The following is a 6,789-nucleotide window of genomic DNA, read 5'->3' on the forward strand; positions in this document are numbered from 1 at the left end:
GGTACACGGATGACAACAGCTTCTTGGCAGAGGGAGAGCAAAAGGCTAGAGCTGCGGTCACTACAGAGGACAAAGTGATTTGGGCGAAAGCCCTGCCTGCTGGTACCTCCACACAACGGGCTAAACTCATCGCCTTGACTCAGGCGTTCAAGATGACAAAAGGTAAGAGGCTAAATATATATACAGACAGCCGTTATGCCTTTGCCACGGCACACATCCACGGGGAGATCTACCGGAGGCGGGGGCTGCTCACATCTGAGGATAAAGATATGGCTAAAATTCTGGCCCTCTTAGAAGCCCTATTCTTGCCCAAAAGACTGAGTATTATACATTGTCCAGGACACCAAAAAGGGCACAACCCAGAGGCACAAAGAAACCGGCTGGCCGATGCCACAGCTCCAGAAGCGGCCATGAACAAACAAATCTTGTCCTTAAATAGCCCAGACCAACCCACGCCCCCACCAGTGGGACAAACCAGTTGGGTTTACGCCCATGAGGACATAGAGCTCCTAGAAAAAAATGGGGGCCATCTACCACCCTCAACTAAAACAGTGGGTCTACAAAGGACTTTTAAATTGATCTCCTTTTTACATAAGAAGATAAAAACCTTACTAGATCGAAAAGAGATAAATCTGTGTTTTTTAAGCGATACAAAAGGTGACTTAGAGTTACAAAGCGTGCGCTCAGGTTAACCCGGGAAGGACCAGGATTGGACAAGGAGTTCGTCCTAGGGGACACCGTCCCGACATCCATTGGAAAATTGATTTTACTGAAATTAAACCAGGTATATATAGATACAAGTATCTCCTAGTGTTTATAGACACCTTCTCAAGATGGGTCGAAGCCTTCCCCACAAAACACGAGACTACAAAAATGGTCACCAAGAAGCTCCTCGAAGAAATCTTTCCCAGGTATGACATGCCTCAAGCGTTGGGGTCGGACAACGGGCCCGCTTTCGTCTCCCAAATAAGTCAGTTGGTGGCCAAATTGCTAGAGATTGATTAAAAATTACATTGTGCCTATAGACCCCAGAGTTCAGGTCAGGTAGAACACATAAATAAAACAATTAAAGAGACTTTATCCAAACTTACGCTTACAACTGGCTCAAAGGATTGGGTGGCCCTCCTTCCCCTAGTTCTATATCGGGCCTAAAATACCCCGGCCCCCCATGGTCTAACTCCTTTTAAAATAATACATGGAACACCACCCCCATTTGTCCATTTCTTTGATTCAAACATTGCTGATTTTGCTGACAGCCCTTCTCTGAGGGCCCATTTACAGGCCCTACAGATTGTACAGAGAGACGTCTGGAGACCTTTGGCCGCTGCTTACCAGGACAAGCTTGAACATCCGGTGGTGCCACACCTGTTCCAGATTAGAGACACCGTGTGGGTACACAGACACCAGACCAAGAATCTCGAGCCACGGTAGAAAGGACCCTACACCGTCCTCCTGACTACCCCGACCGCCCTAAAGGTAGACGGAGTCTCGGCTTAGATCCACACACCACACGTCAAGACAGTCCGGTCTGAGAAATTGACTAATCACAACACTACACCCCAGACATAGAGAGTTCAACACACTCCAAACCCCTTAAAGTTAAAACACCTACGTGGCTCCTCCTAGCCCTTTTGTGGCCTAGAGTCAGTGGGGGAATAAGCCCCCACCAGACAGAAATTTCTTGACCAAGTCGAGTGAAAGATTTCACTCAAAGTTAACAAAAAAAAATGGGAGAATGAAAGACCCCAGCTTAGCAGCAGTAACGCCATTTTGCAAGGCTGTACTTAAGATGACTGGTTCAGGGAAAGGTTAGAACACTGAGTACACAGCGGCTGCCAAGCAGGATGTGTTTGGTTGAAGGCCTGGCAACAGGACGACTTCGGTTGAGCACCTGACAATGAAAAAAAAGCCCCGGGAGAGGTCCCACACCCTGGTGGGGGGCCGAGTCAGTCGTTATGTTCCAAGAAGGTAGCTAAGAAACTTGCCCCCGGGCTGAACCCTTGGGGGGCCGAGTCAGCCGTTATGTTTCTGGAAGGTAGCTAAGAAACTTGCCCCCGGGCTAAACCCTTGCCATATTAGAATCCACCAATTATATCCCTATAACCATACATCTGCTTCTGTATGCTTGCTTCTGCTCCCCAAAATCCTATAAAAGCCCATCCTTGGTTCCGTGGGGCGCGCCAGTCCCCCGAGTGACTAAAGCGCCCGCAGGTGCCTGTGCCTGTATATCACGACAATAAACCAAATCCTCTTGCTGATTACATCCTGTGGTGTCTCGGTCTGGTCTTTGGAGTTGGAGGGTCTCCATCCCGAGGGAAAGTTCTCCATGAGAGCTTTTCACAGTTCATGCTTATTTGACCCCATTGCCTTTGGGCCTGTGGTAAGGCAATACAGCTCAGTGGAAGCTGTGCCGGAAGAAGCTGCTCGAGACATGCAGAGAGACCAGGGTCCCACTGGCCCCTTCAAGGGGACACTCTCAATGCTTAACATTATTCCTGTAAGCCCCACCTCTTAAGTTTCTGCCACCTCCCAGAAGCATCATGAACCAAGACCAAGTCTCTAGCATGTGGACCTTGGGAAGTATGTCATAGTCAAACTGTACCAGTAACCAAATCTCACAAAAGCAGCCTGGAGTCTTCTTATAGATGACTTCCTATCTGTCCTTCTCCCCTCAGACAATGTCCAGGAGAAAAGAGTCATCATGACTCACATGGGAAAAGGCAGGGCAGTCCTGAGGGACACACAGACTTCAGAGTTAGTCAGATTTGCGTGGAATTGTGATTCTTTGCTTTCCTATGTGTGTGGCTATGAACAAGCCCTGTCTCCATTCTGTGTGTTTTCCCATGTGTAAAGTGAGACAAGCATTCGCTTGCATTAGTTGTATAGGATTGTGGTGTGCAGAAGATTTAAAAGTATATAATATTATCATAGTCTGCTTTCTATTGTTATGATAAAATGTTCTGACAAAAAGCAACTTGGGGGGAAAGTTTGGTTTGGTTTACACATCCCAGTCAAAGCCCATCGCTGATGGAAGCCAGGGTTGGAATTCAAGGCAGGAACCTGAAGAAGAGGCCACAGAAGGGTGCTGTTTTATTGCTTCTGTCCGTGGTTTGCTCAGTCTGTTTCCTTTTTCTTTTTTTTTCTTTTTTTTTTAATTTACTTCAGTATTTCTTATATACATTTCGAGTGTTATTCCCTTTCCCAGTTTCCGGGCAAACATACCCCTGCCCCCTCCCTTTCCTTATGGGTGTTACCCTCCCCATCCTCCCAGCATTGCCATCCTCCCCCTAACAATCTAGTTCACTGGGGGTCCAGTCTTAGCAGGACCCAGGGCTTCCCCTTCCACTGGTGCTCTTACTAGGATATTCATTGCTACCTATGAGGTCAGAGTCCAGGGTGAGTCCATGTATAGTCTTTAGGTAGTGGCTTAGTCCCTGGAAGCTCTGGTTGGTTGGCATTGTTGTACATATGGCGTCTCGAGCCTCTTCAAGCTCTTCCAGTTCTTTCTCTGATTCCCTCAACAGGGATCCTGTTCTCAGTTCAGTGGTTTGCTGCTGGCATTTGCCTCTGTATTTGCTGTATTCTGGCTGTGTTTCTCAGGTGCGATCTACATCCGGCTCCTGTTGGCCTGCACTTCTTTGCTTCATCCATCTTGTCTAATTGGGTGGCTGTATATGTATGGGCCACATGTGGGGCAGGCTCTGAATGGGTGTTCCTTCAGTCTCTGTTTTAATCTTTGCCTCTCTCTTCCCTGCCAAGGGTATTCTTGTTCCCCCTTTTAAAGAAGGAGTGAAGCATTCACATTTTGATCATCCGTCTTGAGTTTCATTTGTTCTAGGCATCTAGGGTAATTCAAGCATTTCGGCTAGTAGCCACTTATCAATGAGTGCATACCATGTATGTCTTTCTGTGATTGGGTTAGCTCACTCAGGATGATATTTTCCAGTTCCAACCATTTGCCTACGAATTTCATAAAGTCATTGTTTTTGATAGCTGAGTAATATTCCATTGTGTAGATGTACCACATTTTCTGTATCCATTCCTCTGTTGAAGGGCATCTGGGTTCTTTCCAGCTTCTGGCTATTATAAATAAGGCTGTGATGAACATAGTGGAGCACGTGTCTTTTTTATATGTTGGGGCATCTTTTGGGTATATGCCCAAGAGAGGTATAGCTGGATCCTCAGGCAGTTCAATGTCCAATTTTCGGAGGAACCTCCAGACTGATTTCCAGAATGGTTGTACCAGTCTGCAATCCCACCAACAATGGAGGAGTGTTCCTCTTTCTCCGCATCCTCACCAGCATCTGCTGTCACCTGAGTTTTTGATCTTAGCCATTCTCACTGGTGTGAGGTGAGATCTCAGGGTTGTTTTGATTTGCATTTCCCTTATGACTAAAGATGTTGAACATTTCTTTAGGTGTTTCTCAGCCATTCGGCATTCCTCAGCTGTGAATTCTTTGTTTAGCTCTGAATCCCATTTTTTAATAGGGATATTTGTCTCCCTGCGGTCTAACTTCTTGAGTTCTTTGTATATTTTGGATATAAGGCCTCTATCTGTTGTAGGATTGGTAAAGATCTTTTCCCAATCTGTTGGTTGCCGTTTTGTCCTAACCACAGTGTCCATTGCCTTACAGAAGATTTGCAGTTTTATGAGATCCCATTTGTCCATTCTTGATCTTAGAGCATAAGCCATTGGTGTTTTGTTCAGGAAATTTTTTCCAGTGCCCATGTGCTTCCTCAGTTTTTCTTCTATTAGTTTGAGTGTATCTCGTTTGATGTGGGGGTCCTTGATCCACTTGGACCTAAGCTTTGTACAGGGTGATAAGCATGGATCAATCTGCATTCTTCTACATGTTGACCTCCAGTTGAAACAGCACCATTTGCTGAAAATGCTATCTTTTTTCCATTTGATGGTTTTGGCTCCTTTGTCAAAAATCAAGTGCCCATAGGTGTGTGGGTTCATTTCTGGGTCTTCAATTCTGTTCCATTGGTCTATCTGTCTGTCTCTGTACCAATACCATGCAGTTTTTTTTAATCACTATTGCTCTGTAATACTGCTTGAGTTCAGGGATAGTGATTCACCCTGAAGTCCATTTATTGTTGAGGATAGTTTTAGCTATCCTGGGTTTTTTGTTATTCCAGATGAATTTGCCAATTGTTCTGTCTAGCTCTTTGAAGAATTGGATTGGTATTTTGATGGGGATTGCATTGAATCTGTAGATTGCTTTTGGTAAAATGGCCAATTTTACTATATTAATCCTGCCAATCCATGGGCATGGGAGATCTTTCCATCTTCTGAGGTCTTCTTCAATTTCCTTCTTCAGAGTCTTGAAGTTCTTATTGTACAAATCTTTTTCTTGCTTGGTTAAAGTTACACCAAAGTACTTTATATTGTTTGGGTCTATTATGAAGGGTGTCATTTCCCGAATTTCTTTCTCGGCTTGTTTCTCTTTTGTGTAGAGGAAGGCTACTGATTTATTTGAGTTAATGTTATACCCAGCCACTTTGCTGAAGTTGTTTATCAGCTTTAGTAGTTCTCTGGAGGAGCTTTTGGGATCACTTAAATATACTATCATATCATCTGCAAATAGTGATATTTTGACTTCTTCTTTACCAATCTGTATCCCCTTGATTTCCTTTTGTTGTCTGATTGCTCTGGCTAGAACTTCAAGAACTATATTGAAAAGTAGGGAGAGAGTGGGCAGCCTTGTCTAGTCCCTGATTTTAGTGAGACTGCTTCAAGTTTCTCTCCATTTAGTTTAATGTTAGCAACTGGTTTGCTGTATATGGCTTTTACTATGTTTAGGTATGGGCCTTGAATTCCTATTCTTTCCAGGACTTTTATCATGAAGGGGTGTTGAATTTTGTCAAATGCTTTCTCAGCATCTAATGAAATGATCATGTGGTTTTGTTCTTTCAGTTTGTTTATATAATGGATCACGTTGATGGTTTTCCGTATATTAAACCATCCCTGCATGCCTGGGATGAAGCATACTTGATCATGGTGGATGATTGTTTTGATGTGCTCTTGGATTCGGTTTGCCAGAATTTTATTGAGTATTTTTGCGTCGATATTCATAAGGGAAATTGGTCTGAAGTTCTCTTTCTTTGTTGGGTCGTTGTGTGATTTAGGTATAAGAGTAATTGTGGCTTCATAGAAGGAATTCGGTAGTGATCCATCTGTTTCAATTTTGTGGAATAGTTTGGATAGTATTGGTATGAGGTCTTCTATGAAGGTCTGATAGAATTCTACACTAAACCCGACTGGACCTGGGCTCTTTTTGGTTGGGAGAACTTTAATGACTGCTTCTATTTCCTTAGGAGTTATGGGGTTGTTTAACTGGTTTATCTGTTCCTGATTTAACTTTGGTACCTGGTATCTGTTTAGGAAATTGTCCGTTTCCTGCAGATTTCCAAGTTTTGTTGAATATAGGTTTTTATAGTAAGATCTGATGATTTTTTGAATTTCCTCTGAATCTGTAGTTATGTCTCCCTTTTCATTTCTGATTTTGTTAATTTGGACACATTCTCTGTGATCAATATCTTGATCACCAAAACTACATCATATCACTTGGCATCCTGACATCAGATGTATCTCTCAGAAAGGTCACAAGTTTGTCATAGGCATCCTGACCACCAGATATATTTCTCAAAACCTTGTTTTTACAGCTTTGTTTCTAATATCTCTGAAACTATGAAACTTTATTTCATCAGCATCAATTCTCTTCTTCTCCTCTTAAATATAGAGCCAGAGACACATGGCTAAAGCTGCTGAGTTCTGCTTGCAGG

The 6,789-nt window shown here is 43.6% G+C and overlaps 1 long non-coding RNA gene across 1 annotated transcript; it reads left to right on the forward strand.

Annotated features, from left to right (window-relative positions):
• Window positions 1-404: 404 nt before the first annotated feature.
• LOC147996404 (uncharacterized) lies at window positions 405-2,263 on the forward strand. The gene is made up of 2 exons (XR_015678230.1): window positions 405-911; window positions 1,257-2,263. It is a non-coding gene; the product is annotated as an uncharacterized LOC147996404 (long non-coding RNA).
• The last annotated feature ends 4,526 nt before the right edge of the window (window positions 2,264-6,789 follow it).

This window comes from Rattus norvegicus, chromosome 2, assembly GCF_021556685.1.
Source record: "Rattus norvegicus strain SHRSP/BbbUtx chromosome 2, alternate assembly SHRSP_T2T, whole genome shotgun sequence".
NCBI classification, from domain to species: Eukaryota; Metazoa; Chordata; class Mammalia; order Rodentia; family Muridae; genus Rattus; species Rattus norvegicus.